Source organism: Heptranchias perlo, chromosome 15 (genome assembly GCF_035084215.1).
Source record: "Heptranchias perlo isolate sHepPer1 chromosome 15, sHepPer1.hap1, whole genome shotgun sequence".
Lineage (NCBI taxonomy): Eukaryota > Metazoa > Chordata > Chondrichthyes > Hexanchiformes > Hexanchidae > Heptranchias > Heptranchias perlo.
In genome coordinates, this window is record NC_090339.1 from 55,973,066 (window position 1) to 55,995,574 (window position 22,509).

Genomic DNA, 22,509 nt, shown 5'->3' on the forward strand with positions numbered 1-22,509 from the left:
CCCCATCCCCCCTCCCCTCACCCCCACCTCCTTTTGAATAAACTATGCTGGATTTTTTTTTAAGGTTAAAGTAATTATTTTTTTATTCGTTCATGGTATGTGGACGTCGCTGGCAAAGCCGGCATTTATTGCCAATCCCTAATTGCCCTTGAGAAGGTGGTGGTGAGCCGCCTTCTTGAACCGCTGCAGTCCGTGTGGTGACGGTTCTCCCACAGTGCTATTAGGAAGGGAGTTCCAGGATTTTGACCCAATGACGATGAAGGAACGGCGATATATTTCCAAGTCGGTGTGTGACTTGGAGGGGAACGTGCAGGTGGTGTTGTTCCCATATGCTTGCTGCCCTTGTCCTTCTAGGTGGTAGAGGTCGTGGGTTTGGGAGGTGCTGTCGAAGAAACCTTGGCAAGTTGCTGCAATGCATCCTGTGGATGGTACACACTGCAGCCACTGTGCGCCGGTGGTGGATGGGGTGCCAATCAAGCGGGCTGCTTTGTCCTGGATGGTGTCGAGCTTCTTGAGTGTTGTTGGAGCTGCACTCATCCAGGCAAGTGGAGAGTATTCCATCACACTCCTGACTTGTGCCGCTTAATAGCACTGTCGAGGACACCTTCCATCACTTTGCTGATGATTGAGACTAGACTGATGGGGCGGTAATTGGCCGGATTGGATTTGTCCTGCTTTTTGTGGACAGGGCATACCTGGGCAATTTTCCACATTGTCGGGTAGATGCCAGTGTTGTAGCTGTACTGGAACAGTTTGGCTAGAGGCGCGGCTAGTTCTGGAGCATAATTTCATGGTAGGTTGAACGCTGCACTGCTAACAGCAAATCTCTGATACATAAGCTCATTGGAGCCGAATTCAGTCTCTGCGAGATCCTAGAAATAGGGAATAGCGGGGTGTGGAATTGGGTGGAGATCAGTCCTGACAGAACTCTTGCCCATTTTTTGGTTGTTCAGGTTACTGGTGGGGCTTGGTGTGACTGTCAGAGACTCTTGCCCAAAACAGACGGAGCTTCGTAATATTTAAATGATGTGGGAGTGACGCCACAAGCTTTGCATGACATTTTACAGCTATTACACCAATACAACTCTGCCTATATATAATGGGTGTCCTTGGTCGCTTTGTACTGAGCAGTATAAGCAAGTAAGGTTAAAGGACCTGGTAAGATTCAGCAGTTTTAAGGTCATTTCTCAACTGATTTTTATTTTTCCTCTGCTTCCATTAAGGCTTTCATGAGCCCTCGTGGCTCATTAGTGCCACCAATGGGAATCCCAAATTGGAGGCAGGCCAGGTTGCAACAAAGGAATTCTATGCCCATCCAGTGATGTATATATCTCACTTTGGCAGATAAGTGCCCTGTCGATTCCTATTCCCAGGGAGAGCTGTGACAGATTGATGGCAAAAGTATGAATGCCTGGCTAATTGCTTTTGCTCGATGGTTTGTTGGAAACACCCCCAATCATAGTACGTTATACTTTCAATAGTACGCCATGAAAGAAAGCATGCCAGGGTAATGAGCCTGCAAAGCTTGATTTGCCACACCTGTCCAGATGCCGCCAATCATGCTTGCAGACATTGTCACACTACCTAGTAAAGGCCATGGTCTTCGCAAGGTCCAGATCAGCAGACAGCCGGATGCAAAGCTCTGTTATCTGCTGTAAGGACATTTGCTGCTAAAATGCCATGTCTGGTTGGCACGACTAGTGACAGGATTGGTCATCTGCAGCCTCAAGCCTTCCTCCACCTCCTTGCAGGTACACTGTAGTGCTGATCTATACAGATAAAACTGTGGAGTGGTATAGGAGAATACTGTCCTCACAACCACCTTATGCAGCACCACCTCTACTTCAATAGCCATCAGTTGAAGCCAGGTGCTGAACTGCTCTGTTACTTGCTTGCAGAATCATGTTTGCACCTTGGGTTTCCTTTCCTTTACTTCTTGCCTGACATTTCTTAGACCCACTGCTCCTATAGCCTTGGCAAAGGATAATGAGTTGAGATGCCTTTTTTGAATTTTTCAAAAAGCTTCCAGGATTTTTGTTAACTTATTGTGACACGCCTCTTTAATTGTTCTCCATCACTTTAAACTTCACTTGCACAAAGTCTTCCATTCCTATCACTAGCGTGCTCCCTTGTGCCTGTCCAACTCTGCACAGGCTGTTGTCAATGATTATGCAAATAATTTAACTCCAGAGAACTGAGTGCTATTACTGTTTACCATTATGGTGAGATTTGGACCAGTTCTTATCCATTTAGAACTGCCTTGCACCAGTATCTGAAAATGAGCCCCTCCTCCCCACTCCAGCTTTGCTTCAGTGTTGCTGCCTTCAGTCACAACTTGCTGTTTAGTAATGCAAGAGGCTACACCAGCAGATCTTCTAGAGATGGGTATAGGTGAAGATCGATCTTCTATCAGTGTTGAATGGCTCCTGGGGAAGAACAGAGCTTGTGTAAATCAGACAACTAAGCTGACCTCAGAGATTTGTGCTACTTTTATTGAGCATGCTGTTGGTGCCTGCAGCTGAATTGGATGTGATTATTGCAGTGGAATTTGACTGCTCAACATTCCAAAAGCAATGCTCTGACATTAAGTTCTACAGGTGGGGAAAGTTAAGCATAACTGGGCCATGCTGTATTGTAATGGTTGCTGATTAGGGTTACCAACCCACCCGGATTGCCCTGGAGTTTCCAGGAATTAAAGATTAATCTCCAGGACACTGCTGTGAGCAACACCCGGGGGAGAAAAATCATTGGGGCATTAAAAAAAATTGTGTGTTTTTCATTTTCATTTGCATAGAATTTTACAGCACAGAAACAGGCCATTCGCCCCAACAGGTCCATGCCGGTGTTTATGCACCACACGAGCCTCCTTCATCTCACCCTATCAGCACAACCTTCTATTCCTTTCTCCCTCCTGCGTTTATCTAGCTTCCCCTTAAATGTATCTATGCTAGTCACCTCAACTACTCCTTGTGGTAGCAAGTTCTACATTCTAACCACTCTTAGGGTAAAGAAGTTTCACCTGAATTCCTCATCGGAGAAGGCTAAAAAAAAAGTCCATTTTAACAGGGCGGGGCGAGTGGAGGTGGGGGGTCATGTGATGAAACCTCCAGGAATACGTCCAACCAGAGTTGGCAACCCTATTGCTGATACTGTGGTTCTACATTTCTGCATGCTGTATAAGGTATAGAACTGGTATACATTGAGGATAGAGCTCAGTTAGGGATAATTCAAGTGTCACAGTAAAGCCTTCTTCAGGTTACCAGCTCCAAGAATGATTTCTTGCATGATAAAAATGCCTTTCAAAGTGATGTGGACCTTCTTGCGTCAAAGAACCTAAGCACTGGGTGCTCTCTGTCACTGCTTTCTGCACTAAACTCACTGAAACTGATCATCTCGGCCAACTCCTTTCCTGGGTGAGAGACACTTGACTGGCACCTGCAGAACATCTTCAGAAACAGTTCTACTGAGAACTATTCCTTTTGCGTCAACTGAGAGCTTCCGTTTAGACAGTGGTAAAATTTATTGCTCGCTAATTTGATGCAGGAATATGAGGTCATTCTGATTTGTCAGAATTAAAGTCATATTTCAGATGCCAAACAATTTTTTAAAAAATTTATTAGTTTGAATATGACCCTTAAATATTAATCCAAAGAACATGGCTCTGCTCATTACTTTCAGTGAAGAGGTAGGCAATGCTGGGAGGCAAAGAGAAATTTTGGATCAGTGCCCACCGCTAAAACAAGATGGCGATAGTCCCAATTTGGAGGTTACTTATCATGATAAATTTTGGGAAAAAAAGGTGCTTTAACTTCTAATTTCTTTCAAGACAAATGTTTGATAAAAGCTATTATTATGAGATCTTACTGTGGACTCATTTTATCAAAGCAGATGAAAAGATGATTCTCAGTGCAATGTTAATTGAGCAGTGCTTTTGGAAAATGTTATGGTTCATGGAACCTGAGGGAGAGAATCCTTTGCTTCTCTTATTCAGTAAGTATCAATCACCGTGCAAATTGGTTCAGTGGGTTAGAAGTGTTGTAGACACCTCCCCCACATTTCAGTAAGAATGCATACTTTTTTTTTGTAAAAAGTTACAGAACAGTGTCACTATCTTGAGCTACTCTAAAGGTTTCTGCCTTTGCTGCCTGTTAAACATTTTGCACGGTGCAAGTGTTTCTCAAGGAGTAATATCTATACTACGATTCAAACCTTCATGGTTTGCCAGGTATTTTCAGACTAAGCAAGGAAGAGCAGCAACCACATGTTCCAGCGAACCAGGATTTCGACCAAGTTCAAAATGTTTTTGGATGTGAGGTAGAGACTGACAAATAGCAGGACTCTGTAATGATGGAGATGGTGGGAAGGGACAACGTTGCTAAAACTGGAGTAATTAAAGAAAAAGAAAACTTGCATTTTTATGTCCTCGGGACGTCCCGAAGTGCATCACAGCCGATGTATTACTTCTAAAGTGTGGTTATTGTAATGTAACAAAATTAAGGCCCATAAAGTCTTCGGCCCTGGTAGAATGTATCTGAGAATACAACAAAAACCATGTGTAAAAAAAGAAGGAATATGGTGGTGAATATCAATAGACATGGGTAATAGCAGATGCCAAGAAGATGACCAATATCAATCTTATTTCTTTTAGAAAAAAAGTCTCCTAGAACATCTTGCAGTCTTATGAAAGAAACAATTGAAGACCATGTGATAAGAGTAATAGTTTTGAGTGAATAATGGCCCACTAAAGGTAGGTTCTGCCTGACAAATTTAATGTTTTAACAAAGTTGGTTGACTAAACAACTAAACATGTTCTTTGGTTTGTAATGTTGCCCATCATTTGAAAAAATAACTCTTACACCTATTAATAAACGACACAACACTAGGATATAATTCTTTACAATATGAGTTAAAGAAATCTGGTTGTAATGAGTGTATACCTCTTCCTCGGCATGAGGTGTACTGTCAGCTGTACGAACGCTTCTGGATTATTTTTGTAACTCCTCATTTTCATCTCTGATGTTTAAACATTAAGGGGGTTTGTGGCAGGATGAGAGCACTCAGCAAAGAGTGAGGTGGAACAGAAAAAGTTTTGATGTAGAAATTGCTAAAGATGAAAGGTAACATAAAAGGACTATAACAAACCAGCCATACGGAACAAGTTGTGCTGGTAAAAAATGAAGTGTGGTTTCCCGGCAGATGTCCAAGGTGTTGTAGAGATTATTTACTTCAGGTTTTATAATGAAAGACTACAGTAATTATTTTAAGCCTCCAACTGAGTGCTTTGGGGTATCCAAGCAAGCTAAGAAAAATTTGGCCGTGAAATCATTATTAGACATCAAGGTGAGTAGGTAATATCTTTTTAAGAATGATCTGGGAAAATCTAGAAACCACCTTAAAGGATGCAATTCTGAGTTTAAAATGAATGAGTAAGGGACTGCACTGACATAGAATGGCAACTCATGTTATGTATTTAAATGGTAGGATCTGTGTCTATTTGGGAACATGAGTTCTTGTTCATATAATAGAAACATTCCATGGTCCATCTGAGAGGGCTGACGGGGCCTCAGTTTAATGTCCCATCCGAAGAACAGCACCTCCGACAGTGCAGCACTCCTTAGTACTGCATTGGAGTGTCAGCCTGGATTATGTGTTCAAGTCCCTGGAGTGGGCCTTGAACCTACAGCCTCTGAGCTATGGCTGACACACTGAAACAAGACCAGTTCTAACACAGGGAAATTACAGAACTCCATTTGGGTGAGCTAGACCAGTGGCTTAAGCACTAGAATCCCAAATTAAAGAGTTCATATCTGACATCTTCCTGTCAATCAAGTTTGCTGGTCTCAATTGGATGAATTTCATGAGTCTTGAGGAGTGCCACTAGATGGAGCACCAGGCAGTCAAAAGGTGTTCCTGATGTTTAATGGTATACAGCCCATCTTACTCTGTGCAAAGCCACTGTGTGGAAAACTGTTTTTGTTACAGAAACTGCTTTTTTTTGTTATATCCATGAATGTGTTTCTGGATTATTTATAGAAAAATCCAATTTTGTACGGCATTCAGAATCTGTTTCTGTAATAGTGAATAATATGAAGAAGGACATTTAATATTTGTGCATGTAACTATCAGGGTAACTAAAGTATTCTGCTAGCATCAGACTCACCTTATAGATTTGTTAAATGCAAAGACTCTCAAACTACATAGTGACTTTAACATTTCCCATTCTGTAGGAACTAACAGCTGTCCTAGTGATGGCATTTGTATTTGGCACCTTAACTGCCAAATAATAAATGTAAGGAATCTTACAACACCAGGTTATAGTCCAACAATTTTATTTTAAAACCACAAGCTTTTGGAGATTATCTCCTTCGTCAGGTGAGTGAGTGATCACCTGACGAAGGAGATAATCTCCGAAAGCTTGTGATTTTAAAATAAAATTGTTGGACTATAACCTGGTGTTGTAAGATTCCTTACATTTGTCCACCCCAGTCCATCACCGGCATCTCCACATCATGCCAAATAATAAGAGCAATAGATAGGGACTTTGAGCAATGTCACACTGCATCCTGATAACAGCTAAGCTGTGCTTTTCTACCAACTGCAAATGATCTCTGTAAACAAAAAAAAGCTTGCATTTATATAGCACCTTTCACAACCTCAGGAAGTCCCAAAGCGCTTTACAGCCAATGAAGTACTTTTAAAGTGTAGTCACTTGTATGTAGGAAACGTGGCAGCCAATTTGCACACATTAAAGTTCCACAAACAGCAATGTGATAACGACCAGGTAATCTGTTTTTAGTGGTGTTGGTTGAGGGATGAATGTCGGCCAGGACACCGGGAAGAACTCCCCTTTTACGTCCACCTGAGAGGGTAGAAAGAGTCTCAATTTAACGTCTCATCCAAAAGACTGCATCTCCAACTGTACTGCACTCCCTCAGTAGCGCACTGGAGTGCCATCCTCGATGTTGTGCTCAAATCTCCGGAATGGGACTGGAACCCATGACCTTCCAACTCAGACACAAGAGTGCTACCACTGAGCTACGGCACAATCACAGGAAGCTACAGAATTTATTTAAAATTCAAAAAGCAGCTACTTAAGCATTCCAAAATATTTAACATTCTTGATGTTAAACATTCAGTGGTTTAGCAGATTTTCTGACTGAGATAAAGCTGGTTTAATTACTGATCAAAACCACTAAAATGCCTTATTTGTTCCTGTCAGCAATCAATTCTTACCTCCTTACAGCAAGAATTACAGGCAATTATGTTGTTTTCGATAAATTAGTTTCAACCGCGATTTCACTAAGATATTTTATGTACTGTACTATGATTTTGCTGATAGTCATATCTTTATGTTAATTGATTTAAAGCTAATTATGAATGTATTAAAAATATATTTACATCTTTAGAACCATGTTACAAATCCTTCAAAAGTAAACATAAAATGGATGGATCAAAAGCTTTATGTGTAGCACAGAAATTGCCTGTGGGAGTGTACTGCGTGCATTGCTTTCTTGTTTATCTTGCTCTTTTTTTAACTGGGGTTTACGGGTATATTATTTGTTTATGGATATTTGTGGCAGTAATACTGGTCCAATCTGGTATTGGGGGGAATTACTTGTGCAAGTGTTAGTTCTGTGGAGGAGATCAAACTATGAGTGTGGGACTGTGGAGGAGAACGAATTTCAGCAAGCAGATTTAGATGCGCTGGGAGAATGGTCCAAATTCTGGTAAATGGTATGTAACGTAGATAAGTGCAGTGTTATACATGTGGACGGGATCCAACACCAGGTATACTTACACTTTATAAGGAGCAGAAATGAAATAGGTTGAGAGAGAAAAAGAATCTTGGCATTATAATTTATCATTCTCTAAAGGTTCAAGACCAACGCTGAGAAGCCATAACCAAAGCAAATAAGGAATTAGATTGTATTAACAGCACTATTCAATATAAAACAAAGCACACCATTTTGTCCATGTACAAGACCTTGGTTAGGCCGCATTTAGAATACTGCTTCCAGTTTTGGTCCCCTCATATGGTGGGTGATATCGAGGTTCAAACGAGGGCCACAAGAATGATTCCTAGCTTACGCAACCGTAGTTACTCAGATACTGTCTCTGAATATTATAAATGGGCCAAAATATTATGTGCTGAAATAGGTGAGAGAATTTATTAAAGTTCAAGGATCATAGAATCCTACAGCCCAGAAGGAGGCCATTTGGCCTGTCGTGCCTGTGCTGGCTCTTTGAAAGAACTGCCCAATTTAGTCCCACATCCCAGCTTTTCCCCCATAATCCTGCAAATTAGTCCTCTTCAAATACATGTCCAATTGCCTTTTGAAATTTCCTATGGAATCTGCTTCCACCACCCTTTTAGGCAGTGCGTTCCAGATCTTAACAATGCTCTGAGGAAAAAATTTCTCCTCATTTCCCCTCTAGTTCTTTTGCTAATTATTTTAAATCTATGGGGCTCGATTTTAGGGTCGGGTTACCTGCGGGTTTCCAGCGGGGGGGCCCCGAAAATCCCGATCTCCGATTCGGATGAAATCCCGGCCACTTCCGGGTACCGCGCTGACGTGCGGGGCTGCGCGCGAAAGCCCCGCTGGTGGGAATCCCGCAGGCAATTAAAGCCAGCGGGGTTCCACTTGAGAGCACTTAACTTGCTCGTTGTGGTCAGCTAATGAGCTGAAGCAGCTGTCAAAAGAGGAAGTGTGGGATTTTACGTTCAAAGCAGTCAGTTTCCCACACTGGGGGAAACAGGACCCTTCAAACCAGGCGTGTTGCAGCCAGCAGCCTGTGGCAGGTGCCAAGGTGCGCTCCACGGGGGAGCGCCCTCACCCACGCAGGAGGCCACCGCGTCACATAGGGCAACCCCTGCCCTCCACCAACCCCCGCCAAGCCAGAGGACAGACCGACACGAAACCGCAGCCCCAGTCCGAGGACCCACCCACCTACCCTGCACAACCCCTCACACCAACACCTGCCAGATGGGTGGTGCGTTGACATCGTCGGAGGACGAACAGGATGACCAGCCCCAGCAGCCTCGCAGTCCACGCCGTCCGCCTCGGAGAGGTGAGGCCCCCCAACACGGTGCTGCGGCACACCCACCTGCACAGCAGGAGGGAGGGCAACCGCAGAGAGAGATGCGTCGCAGGAGGCACTACCCTCCGCACAGGGTGTACAGAGCGAGGCTCAGCTTCATGGACCTCTCCGAGGAGCAGTGCATACGGAGGCTCAGAGTCAATCGCCAGGTAGTCGCCGACATCTGCAGCCTCCTTAACGAAGAGCTGCTCCCTGATGGACCAAGCAGCATCTTCTTACCTGTCGCCGTCAAAGTCACCACTGCCCTCAACTTCTTCGCATCCGGTTCCTTCCAGGGTGCCACCGGGGACATCTCCGGGGTCTGTCAGTCCTCTGCACACAAGTGCATAAGGCAGGTCACCGATGGGTTGTTCCGCAGGGCTTCCCACTACATCAACTTCGCCATGGACGAGCGCAGCCAGATGGAGAGGGCGGTTGGATTCCATGCCATGGCCGGCTTCCCACGGGTGCAGGGTGTAATCGACTGCACCCACATCGCAATACGGGCACCTCCGCATGAGCCAGGGCTGTTCATCAACAGGAAGGGGTATCACTCCATGAACGCCCAGCTCATCTGTGACCACCGCCAGAGATTCCTACACGTGTGCGCCAGATACCCCGGCAGCTGCCACGATGCCTTCGTCCTCAGGGAGTCCGCCGTCCCGCCCATCCTGCAGGCACCCAACGCCGGCAACGGCTGGCTCCTCGGCGACAAGGGGTATCCCCTCCACACGTGGCTCATGACACCTCTGAGGAACCCCATCACCGAGCCGGAGCGTCGGTACAATGACAGCCACACTGCTACCAGGTCTACAATTGAGCAGACCATAGGGCTTCTCAAGATGCGCTTCAGGTGCCTTGATCGTTCTGGGGGAGCGCTCCAATACACACCATTCAGAGTGGGACGAATCATAGTTGTCTGCTGTGCCCTGCACAACATGGCCCAACAGAGAGGGGTGCCGCTGGAGGAGGCCCCATCCACACCCGCCACCCACATTGAGGAAGGCGAGGGCGAGGAGGAGGAGGAGGAGGAGGCGGAGGAGGAGGAGGCGGAGGAGGAGGAGGAGGCGGAGGAGGAGGAGGACGCGCCCGAGGATGTTGGACGACCCATGTGCCGAGCCGCGACTCACCGGGATGGTCGCCGGGCCAGGGACGCACTCATACGTCAACGGTTCTCCTAGAGTCAGACACTGCGAGGCGCTCGCATCTCCTCACCTGCACATGCGAGCGGCCATACCAGCCCCCTCCACTGAAGAGTGCTGCCAGTAATCCTGCACCCACAGCAGTGTGCCCAATGGGTGGCAGCAGGTGTTCGCCGTCATGATGGCCTCCACGGAACGCAACTATTGCACAAGCCGCGGAAGAATGGACGAGAGGTGGCAGGAGTGGTGAGAATAGACTATTTAATATCTGGAATGTGACATCATTTAAGAAACAAAGTACAAAATAATAAACACCCTGGTGTATTCCCTTTGTGATTATAAGGCCTTTGCAATTCTTCTCCGGGAACCCCTACGTGGTGCTACCCCTGTGGCTCCAGCAGAGGTAGTGGCAGGTTGCTCGTCTTCTTGCCTTGACCGGGTAGATGCTTTTGGCGGACGGCCCCTGGGTTTCGGTGCCCGTGAGGGCACCTCCACAGACTGCTCCTCCTGCACCGGGGCAGGGGCAGACTCGGCCACCTGGAGAGGAGGCACCATTGCGGGTGCTGGTTGAGAGGTGGGCAACGGGTGGGACGTGGGGACGCCTTGAGAGGCGTCCCCGCTTCCATGTCCCCGGTCACCATCATCCCTCTCTTGGCCTCGGCCCACATCACCCCTTCCACCCTGCTGGACGGCAGTTTGGATGGCATGTGTGAGGCCTTGCAAGGCCACCCCTAGTGTATCCCTCAGCCTGTTGGTGGCGTCGGAATGTTGCTCACCCTGAATCCGTACAGACGTTGTGAGGGCCTGCAAGGACTCGAAGTGGAGCTGTGCGTGACGCTCGAGGGAGGCCAGCCTGTCCTCCACCGCAGACAGTCCCGCACCTACCCGCGACACTGTGTCGCCGGTACCCTCCTGTGCCTGCGCCACCAATGCCCACATGCAGGAGGTGGACTCCTCCATCGCCTGCGCTATTGTGGACAATGCGCGCGGCACCTCTGCCAGCACCTCAGCAATTAGCTGGTGGCCCTCGACGACTCTCCTTTTCTCTGGTGGCCCCCTGGGTTCAGCATCTGGGTCCGGCTGAGCAGAGCCTGGAGATGAGTGCTCCCTCCGTCGCAGACCCTCTGCGGCTGCCCCTGCCACCAGGGTCTGCTCATGCTCACTCGTGCGCAGTGACTCACCAAGTGCTACCCCAACTAGTTGGCGAGGGGGACCCACCGAGGTGCGTGTCTCTGCGCTGGTGGATGGTTGGCTCTGATGTGACGATGCACCCTCAGAGACCGCCATGTCCTCTGAGGAATCGCCCTCCACGCTCGCTTGACCCAAAGACGGACCTGCAAGAGAACAGAGGGCACTTTGAGGCATGTGGACCAACTTGACAGTGCGCCTGATGGCAGGTGATGAGACGGTAACTCGCGATCATGGGTGTTGAGTGTCAGCTTTCCCTTACCGGCCGTTTCGGCAGCGACACACTCGCCATCGGCCACCGACAGGCAATGTCGCGTGCGGGCGAGGTCGAGCGCCTCCACCTCTGCGTCGGTGAGCTCCACCACTTGCGGCGGGCCACCTCCGGTGCGTGCCCTTTCGCGGTTGTTCTTGCTCCTCTTCTCCTGTGAAGGCAAAACACAGATGTGTGAGTGGGTGCGTCTTGCATCGTGAGACGCATCGAGCATCGGTGTGGTTGGGTTGAGCGTGGCGCGGAACGGATGGGAGGACGCGTGGGCCACGTGCCCATCCCATTGCATGGGGATTGGGGTGTGTGGTAGTGTTCGGGTGGGGTCAGGGACGGTGGGTACTTGCGTGCACGGCGAGGATGGTGAATGAGTGGCTGTGAGGATTGCTGATGGAGCGCAGTGGTGGCTGTGCAGGAGGGGGTTGTGATCTGCTTGGCGTGATGGTGGGGACGGGATGTGGGAGGGTGCGTTGGTGTACTCACCTTGCCAGACCTAGTCAGGTCATTGAAGCGCTTGCGGCACTGCTCCCAAGTCCTTGGGGTGTTGCCCCTGCTGCTCACCTCCGCCGCCACCTCTGCCCATGCCTTCCTGGTTGCGGCGGCAGGGAACTTGCGCCCATCCTCAGGGAAGAGTGTTTCCCTCCTCCTCCTCACGCCCTCCAGCATCAGCTGCAGTGCCAGATCTGAAAAACGGGGCGCAGCCTTTCCCCTTTGTTGAGCCATTCTCCCAGACCTCTTGCTTGCAGCAGGAGGGGCTTTGGGAGACTGCCCCTTTAACTGGAGCTCCTGCATCGCGTCGACGGTACTGCGCATGCGCAGCCGGCCGGCACGCAGCTGGGGAGCGCAGAACCCGGAAGCAGGGCTTAATGGGTCCAATTATCCCGCGATCGCGTGGGGGACGCACACAATTACCCGTCCGCGTTTTCCACGCTCCCGGAGGACCACCCGCTGGGAACCCGCAGGCCTGCTAAATTCGAGCCCATGATCTCTGGTTACCGACCCACTTGCCAAAAGAAACAGTTTCTCCCTACTTGCTTTATTAAAAACCCCTCATAATTTTGAATATTGGGTCTCCCCTTAACCTTCTCTGCTCTAAGGAGAACAATCCCAGCTTCTCCAATCTCTCCACATAACTGAAGTCCCTCACCCCTGGAACCATTCTAATAAACCTCCTCTGTACCCTCTCCAAGGACTTGACATCCTTTCTAAAGTGTAGTGCCCAGAATTGTACACAATTACTCCAGCTGAGGCCTAACCAGTGATTCATAAAGGTTTAGCACGACTTCCTTGTTTTTGTATTCAATGCCCCTATTTACAAAGCCAAGTATCCCATTCACTTTCTTAATCACCTTATCAACTTGCTCTGCCACCTTCAAAGGTTTGTGAATATGTACCCCCAGGTCCCTCTGCTCTTGCAACACCATCAAAATAGTACCATTTAGATTATACTGCCTCTCCATGTTATTCCTCCCAAAGTGCAGCACTTCACACTTATCCACATTAAATTGCATCTGCCTTGTTGTCTGCCCATTTCACCAGCCTGCCTATGTCTTCCTGAAGTCTGCTACTATCCTGCTCACTGTTTACTACTGTTTACTTTGTATCATCCGCAAACTTCCAAATTGTATTCCCTATTCCTAAATCCAGGTTATTTATATATAACAAGAATCAGGTCAGGAGCTAACTCTGAATTTACTTTAGTGTTGTTGTGAAATGATAGCCAAGTACTTTACCCAATTCTAGCATAAAACACTCAGTTATTAATATTTCAAAATTATGGGCTTTTATTACACAATGGCATTTTTCCATTAATTTAATGTACTCCTATTAAAGGTTATCACATCATGTTATTTTTTCTTATACCTCGTTTATGTGTGATCAGTGTCAGTTTTGGTTGACATTAATTCAGAATGAAATTGATCTTTTTTAGGCTTCATTTGCACTACAAATGGTATCAACGGCATTGAACAGTTTCATTTCACACCAACACTAAAGTAAATTCAAAGTTAGCTCCTGACCTGAGTCCAGAGCAAAGTGCCTTTAGATGACCTCTTCAAAAGAGCCTCTTGCCATTTTGTTCTGGAGTCAAGCCAGGATCTTTCAAAAAAAATTTGTTCTGGGGATATAGGCATCGCTAGCAAGGCTGGCATTTATTGCTCATCCCTAGTTGCCCTTGAGGTGGTGGTGGTGAGCCTTCTTCTTGAATAGAATGTGGCTGTGTATGAACACCATGTATCAAACTCATCTCAGAGCCCATGTATGTTGTTGGTTTCATGTCCAACACTACCGATTGCTGCAATTATTATCAATCACATGAAAGCAACCATTTTGACCTAAATACTTCACTGTTTATCTTATTGCTATACATCTTTTTACAATATTTTAAGATGGTGTACACAGAAACTTTTCTCCATATTGAAAGCATTCTGTTGAGACTTCCTCCCATTCTCTACGATTGCAAGATGATGGCTGAGTATCTCCAAGTACTGTTACACAATTTTCATTAATTGCAGTCCATGTGGTGAAGGTGCTCCCACAATGCTTTAGGGAGTTCCAGGATTTTGACCCAGTAACCATGAACAAACAGCGATATATATCCAAGTCGGGATGGTGTGTGACTTGGAGGGGAACATAGAACCTCTTCGGATTCATACTACAACTTTAGCATCAATCCTAATATAAAGAGTTCAGATCCAAACAGAGCAATTCTTGCCAAAATAGAAATACTTATGGAAATACTAAATTTTACAAGTTAGTGCTCCTGGTGTGGAGTCTCATTCGACAGGAGGGCAGATCAGACAATTGGACATGGAGGTCTGTGCAGCCCTCTCAATTTTCTGACTATCAATTTATCCACACCTGATTGTTTTATCTGCCCTCGTGTTCAGCAAGGTTTCATACCAGGAGTGCTAGTTCGTGAAATTTACCCCATGAGAGTTCAATGCTCAAAGTTTGTTGCTTTGGATAAAACCAAACCTTGTTACGCAATTCTGTGATTCTAATTGGATAAATCTCTGGAATGTTTCTAAAAAGTTTCCAAAACATGTTCTAGAAAGTGTTTAGAATTTATTTGTGCTAAAAATGGGGGTTAAATTACAGGATATTAAATTAGAACCCACTGCACTCATGACTAAATGGGTACCCCATTTCCCAGACTCAGTAGATGTTCTTGATGGGTAGAAAAAGGCCTGAAACATGCACCCTGAACCAGAGAGCATTTTGTTTCCATGGCAACTCTCCCTTGCAAGCATTCACCGTCAGATCTCAGCTGTACGGCAAAAAAAAATCACATTTGTTCTTTATCACAGAATTCTCTTTTCTTTCACTTGTGATCTCTTCAGAGTTTAGTGGACAATTTATAAAATATTGTTTAATGACAATTCATGAAAATTGTGTAACAGTACGTGGAGATACGTTTTGCAGTCATAGAGAATGGGATGAAGTCTCATCGGAATGCTTTCAACGTGGAGGTAAGTATCTGTGTACACCATCATAAAATATTGTAATTAGATGAACAGTAATAAGATAAACAGAAGTATTTAGAGCAAAATGGTTGCTTTCTTGTGATTGATAATAACTACAGCAATTTGTAGTGTTGGACGTGGAGCCAACAACACTCATGGGCTCTGAGATGTGTTTGATGTGATGTTCATACACATAGCCTTCTGTGCACTGTAGGCTAGTCTTGGCAATTAACTTGTGCTTTTTCTTTTGCTCTCTTTCTATTAGATCATGTAGAATATATTAATATGAAACAGATAGATATGTAGATACATATTTGTATTTGAAGTTGCACATCAGGGTGCAGCTGTAACAAGTACAGATGGCTCGTAAAATTGTGCCATTGGTGCGAAGAGCAGAGAGAGACTTCAAATGCTCTTGCAGGTTGCACAACATTTAGAGAGAGGCCCTTCCAGCTCTTAATGGGACGTAGCAGCTCTTCATCCTGCCTTTCAGGGTACATTTTCAAGCTGTCTACCCTGTGAATGCTTCACCACATTCAGTTGCTTGTGAAAGATAGCTTTAGGCAACCTGTCACTGACCATTCTGACCACATAGCCAGTCCATCGTAGCCGAGCTTTCAAGATCCTGGTTTCTACTCTGGTAGTAATGGCCCAGGGCAAGACTTCACCATTGATTGTTCAGCCCTGCTGTGGAATTCAGAGGATCACATGGAAGCTCTGATACTGGAGTATTGTGTACAAGTTTGTTCTCCTTACCTAAGAAAGGATATACTTGCCATAGAGGGAGTGCAATGAAGGTTCACCAGACTGATTCCTGGGATGGCGGGATTGACGTATGTGGAGAGATTGAATAGACTAGGCCTGTATTATCTAGAGTTTAGAAGAATGAGAGGTGATCTCATTGAAACATACAAAATTCTTACAGGGCTCAACAGGGTAGATGCAAGGAGGATGTTTCCCCTGGCTGGGGAGTCTAGAACCAGGGGTCACAGTCTCAGAATAAGGGGTTGGCCATTTAGGACTGAGATGAGATGAGAAAGTTCTTCAGTCAGAGGATGGTGAATCTTTGGAATTCTCTACCCCAGAGGGCTGTGAAGGCTCAGTCATTGAGCACATTCAAAACAGAGATTGACAGATTTCTAGACATTAAAGGCATCAAGGGATTTGGGGATGGTGCAGGAAGATGTCGTTGAGGTAGAAGATCAGCTATAATCTTGAATGGCGGAGCAGGCTCGAGGGGCTGAACGGCCTACTCCTGCTCCTGTTTCTTGTGTTCTTCTAATGTTCTTCTACACCTGCGCTAACTTGTTTGTCTCACAGCTGTACAGATATGAAATAGTCGCAGCCACATGGTGAACTTCGATCTACATCTCGAGATGAACGCTGTGTTGAACGTTTGTTTCCTTAGTGTGTTATAAAGTGATCCTCCTGGTTGATTATTGCATCACTGGAAAGTGTGTTACTGAGGTATGGTGTACTAATATATTACTTGGTTAACTAGTTCTGTGATTAATAAAGGTGCAGTAGTTATGCAATGTGTTAAATACTCAGAATAATGCTTGTAGACAATATCTGCTAAGAATCTGTGGTCACTGGTATGTCGTCTCGTCTTTAGTAATCGTTCTAATGCAGCTGTGTTTGTGTTTACTACACCAGTGTATCGGCTACTGTGATTTCTTAAAGCCTTGGGGTAAGCTACCTCATCTGGAATTGGCTTTACTTCTACCTGTACTTTAAAATCAGAATAAATAGTATAGCAGTACAGAAGGCGATGGAAATCAAATTATCCCTCCCCCACCATAGTAGCATGAGCAGCAAGTATAACACATTGCTTTCTTGTAGCATTACACAAATGGAGCTAGTATTATACCAATAAGGTCAGTATAATAATGAGGATATATGTCACCTTTAGAATGTGTACAACAGATTGTGCACCCTTCATCACAACTGCAAGGGTCATCTAAGAAACATTGCTTTCTTTATTTATTTATCCTCCTTACATTAGGCTCATCATCCATCAGTGGAAAAGGCTGGGACAGTGCCCTTCCAGGTATCTTAAGATCTTTAATCTCACCAGAGTCATGTGATCATCCTTCACATAAGAATGATGTGGAGATGCCGGTGATGGACTGGGGTGGACAAATGTAAGGAATCTCACAACACCAGGTTATAGTCCAACAGTTTTATTTGAAAATCACAAGCTTTCGGAGGCTTTCTCCTTCGTCAGGTGAGTGTGGGATTCCATGAAAGGTACCGCATATATAGTCAGAGAACAATGCCTGGTGATTACAGATTATCTTTCCAACTGCCCGTTATCAAGGCAATCAAAGGACTTGAATAGTGTTCAGACAGAGAGACGTTACATACAAGACTACTGAATATACAAACGGTCAGAACCCAAAGACAGAGAGAGAGAGAGAGAGAGAGAAACATCCGAAAGGAAGAGAAAGAGAGAGAATGACCAGTTGTATTAAAAACAGAGAACTCTTTTTTCACTGGTGGGGTTACGTGTAGCATGACACAAACCCAAGATCCCGGTTGAGGCTGTCCTCATGGGTGCGGAACTTGGCTATCAATTTCTGCTCGACGATTTTGCGTTGTCGTGTGTCTCGAAGGCCGCCTTGGAGAACGCTTACCCGAAGATCGGTGGCTGAATGTCCTTGACTGCTGAAGTGTTCCCCAACTGGGAGGGAACCCTCCTGCCTGACGATTGTTGCGCAGTGTCCTTTCATCCGTTGTCGCAGTGTCTGCATGGTCTCGCCAATGTACCATGCTCCGGGGCATCCTTTCCTGCAACGTATGAGGTAGACAATGTTGGCCGAGTCACAGGAGTATGAACCATGCTACTGTCAGTCTTTCTCCCACCATCAGCAGCAGTATGAAGCAAGGGGTGGGGACTGGAAGCAGCTCTCTGGAGTACTGAGCCGGGAAGTCACAGAAGAATGAATGATGAAGCAGAAAGTAGGAAAATTCTACTGAGTGGCAGAATAACAAAGACCGAGGAGCATTGAGCTTTCTTGCAGCATATTCAGAAAGGCACAGGAAACATTGCAAACCAAGATCCAGTTCAAAGGTCCAAGCTTTGGGAACAGAGGTGACGATGAACCTCATTGGAGCCCTGTGAAGAGGAAGGTTGTTGCAGGTGTTGGAAGGTGGAATGGACAAGAAAATGTCAAAGTTTTGTGATCTGTTTTTCAAAACTGCTAAATATTTTCATGTGTTTATATTTACCGGTATATAATGGGGTGGATGGGAACAAAATGGCCACTGAAAGGACTTGGAGTTTTTATTTAGCGATGTGATAGAGGTTTTTTTTGTGACTGAGATTTGAATTTTTTAATCAACAGTGTAGTATTTGATTAAGCGATTTTTGATTGGCTATTTTTAGTGAATGAAAAATTTGAGCCATTCAACATTCTTTCTGCTCATTGGACATTTGGACATATGCCAGACACAAACTGTTTAATTATATAGCTTTCCACTTAACAGCGTTCTATCTGTGAAGTAAAAACAGAAAATGCTGGAAACACTCAGCAGGTCAGGATCTGTGGAGAGAGAATCAGAGTTAACGTTTCAGGTCGATGACCTTTCATCAGAAATGAATGAAGTTAGAGATTTAACAGTTTAGAAGCAAGTACAGAGTCAGGGAAAGGAGGAGGGGAGGACAAAGGTGAAGGTCTGTGATAGGGTGGAGAGCAGGAGTGGTTAAATGACAAAAGGGATGATGGTGCAAGACAAAAGGCAGTAGTAATGGGACAATAAAGAAACAAAAGATGGTTCGAGAGTACGTGTAAATGGTTACAGCAGAACCATTACCAGCACCCACTGTCCAACAAAATGGGAGCAGTGGTTATGATCTGAAGTTATTGAAATCAATGTTGAATCCGGAAGGTTGTAAAGTGCCTAATCGGAAGATGAGCTGCTGTTCCTGGAGCTTGCATTGAGCTTCATTGGAACAGTGTAGGAGGCCGAGGACAGAGAGGTCAGAGTGGGATGAAGAATTAAAGTGGCAGGCTATTTATATATCTGTTGGGAGAAAAGTGCAATAAAACCTGCTGAATGAATTGTGTATGCTACAGAAATTGCATTGTTGGAAAAGGCAGTTGCAATAAAATTATACAATATATAGACAGTCAGCTGCAACATTATGTCACATTGGTGCCCAGTATTGATGGCAGTCGTGCAACTTGTAACCGATAGATTATGTAAATTCTCACCTTATGTACCGCGCATGATACACAAACGTGGAGATATTAATCAATGAATGCTTCACACATTCATATAACGTGAAATGAATGGGTTAATGCCTGTGTTAAAGTAGCAGATAAAGGAATGTTATATGAATGCATTAATTGTTTGTGCGCTAATATTGTCAATTTCTAGGCTCAGATGGCAAATCTGTCCACAAAAACCCAGTCTCCTTTTCATAGACCCTTAGAAGTTTACAGGACAGAAGGAGGCCATTCCGCCTGTTGTGCCTGTGCTACCAGAGCAATTCTAAACAAATCCTACTGCTCCACTCTCTCCCCCTAGCCCTCTATTTTCCTCTGCTTCAAATGTTTATCCTATTTTCCCTTAAAGATACAATGGTCTCCGCCTCAACCACTTCCTGTGGCAAAGCAAGCCATGCTGTGTAAATAAATTTCCCCATACCTCTCACCCAAGTCTGTTTGTGACAATTTTTAATTGATGACCCCCTTGTCACCGACTCTCCAACTACAGGAAATAATCTTTCCCTATTCACTGTCAAAATACTTCACAATTTTAAAAACTGCTATTAAATCTGCTCTTTGCCTTTTCTGCTGCGGTGAAAATTGTCCCAGTGTCTCAACTCGCTCCTCGCAACTATAGTTCCCCATCCGTGGACTAGAGCATTCCATCAACCTTCAGCAAAATTACTTGATGAGTTTGCAAAGTAGTTCCTGATATTCTCAAGCAATGTCTGACTTAAGATTGGGGCTAAGTATTACAATATGAAAAGGCTACAAATTTGCAGTTGGTATTTATTGTAAATATAGCAAATCTACACCTTGAACCATCCCTACAGAGTCAGAAGTGGCTTTTTATTCAAACTATGTAGTTGCAATGCCAAATAATGCAGTGCACAGAATATAGCTGCAGATATTGGCTCAGAATTTGCTCTGAGTGGTGAACGAACGGCACTTGCCGCTCATTAGATTTAAACTTACCCACAAACGATCCACGAGCTGTCGTGTGGGAACTTCCTCAAATGGTGAGCTGCAAAAAGTGCAGCGTCCTCTCCTGGGGATCTGTGAGCTGTGTGAGCAGGGAAAGGATCTCTCTGTCCCCTCAACCAGCAGATTGAAGCATCGTCGACAAGCTGCGCAGGCACAGAACCAGGAAGTGAAAGCTACAACCGTAAATTCAATGTAAAATCAGGTAGAAAAAGTGAAATAAAGAGAGGGTAATAAATATTGAATTAAAAGGGACAGAAAGAAAAAGTAAAAAAAATAAAAATTAATTATTTTTTAAATGTTCAATAACAATTAAGATCGGAAGGAATGAGGCTCCACATTTTAAAAGTTAATTGTCAGTGCTAGAGAGGTTGTTTGGCAGTCATTTAAGATTTACTACGCCATTAAAAGTTAGTTTAGATCTAAAAAACTGAGCGTACCTTTTTCTGTGTGGATTAGTTGGTTTGCAGCTGGGCAGGAGAGCAACTTCCTGCTGGTCCAGTCATTCCAGTGGCGAGCTGCCCTTCCCACGCAGCTTTCGAACGAGCAGAGCATCTGGTAGTGCAACTTCTGGATCTGCACGATTGACTGCGCATGTGCGCTTGCCGGAAGTTACTCTTCCCTTTGCCCTTAAACAACGATGAGTGCTGTTAGGCTCTCCTTTATTTTTGGAGCAAATTCTGGGCCAATGTGTGTTGAGTTCCAGCATATGTTTTGGTGTCCTGGGCCAATATTTATCCCTCAACCAACATCACTAAAAACAGATTATCTGGTCATTATCATATTGCTGTTTGTGGGACCTTGCTGTGCCCAAATTGGCTACCTCATTACAACAGTGGCTACACTTCAAAAGTACTTAGTTGGCTGTAAAGCACTTTGAGGTGTCCTGAGGTCGTGAAAGGCACAATATAAATGCAAGTTCTTTCTTTTACCATTCTGTGGTAAAAAGAACATAGGGCTAATTCAACAACAGTGCGCTCTCTCGGGAACGTGCCCCTCTGAATCGGGCAAGTAGGGATGAGCAACCAAATTGAGATGTGCCAACTTCAGTGGGTGAACATTTACTCAATGTTTGAAGCATGTCTGAGTCTCATTACACCTCTTAATATTTAAATTGGTCCCACGGTGAAAGCAGCAATCTTTCATCACAGCTTGCCTGTTTAAAATGGGCGCTGTGGGATTTCATACTCTGGGCTCTTGAAGTTTGATTCTTAAAATGATTGACAGTTCAGTCTGGTGTTTAAGTTTTTCTATTTAGTGCAGCTATTTAACCCCTTTAGGTAGTACAGTGGAAGACTTTTGAATGAAGTCTGTACTTTGTTAGGATTTGGCCTAAGAACCTGCAAATACCTTAATTTCAATGAAATCCCTTTTCATTAAAATGTCCAAATTGTATATATTAAAGAATCATCGAATCATAGAATGGTTACAGCACAGAAGGAGGCCATTCGACCCATTGAGCCCGTGCCGGCTCTTTGTAAGAGCAATCCAGTTAGTCCTATTCCCCCGCTCTTTCCCCGTAACCCTGCAAATTTTTTCCCTTCAAGTATTTATCCAATTCCTTTTTGAAAACCACGATTGAATCTGCTTCCACCGCCCTTTCAGGCAGCGCATTGCAGATCACAACTACTCGCTGCGTAAAAGTTTTTCCTCATGTCACCTGTGGTTCTTTTGTTCCCTTCCGCCAATGGGAACAGTTTCTCTTTATTTACTTTATCTAAACCCTTCATGATTTTGAATACTTCTATCAAATCTCCTCTCAACCATCTAGGCTCTAAGGAGAACAACCCCAGCTTCTCCAGTCTATCCACGTAGCTGAAGTCCTTCATCCCTGGAACCATTCTAGTAAATCCTTTCTGCACTCTGTCTAAGGCCTTCACATCCTTCCTGAATTGGACACAATGCTCCAGTTGCAGCCAAACCAATGTTTTATAGAGGTTCAATGAAGTAAACAACTTTCATTCTACTACATTAATGACATGAAAGTATTTGAAATATAGTTTGAAATCAAATGATGGATACCATAAAAGTATCTTTCCTGGCAAAAACAAAAGGCAGTCCTAACTGAATTTTAATTTTACAGATATACCAAACCCCCCGCCACCCGCCTCCGTCCTTGAAAATTCCCAAAGTGATAATGGTCTAAAAATCTTGCTTACAACAATTTAACTCCATAC

General features: G+C 45.0%; 1 long non-coding RNA gene across 1 annotated transcript; it reads right to left on the reverse strand.

Moving 5' to 3' along the window:
• Positions 1–17,252: 17,252 nt before the first annotated feature.
• On the reverse strand, positions 17,253–20,860 carry LOC137332768 (uncharacterized). The gene is made up of 3 exons (XR_010965744.1): positions 20,773–20,860; positions 20,327–20,478; positions 17,253–17,927 (listed from the first exon to the last, which is right to left on the reverse strand). It is a non-coding gene; the product is annotated as an uncharacterized lncRNA (long non-coding RNA).
• Positions 20,861–22,509: the final 1,649 nt, after the last annotated feature.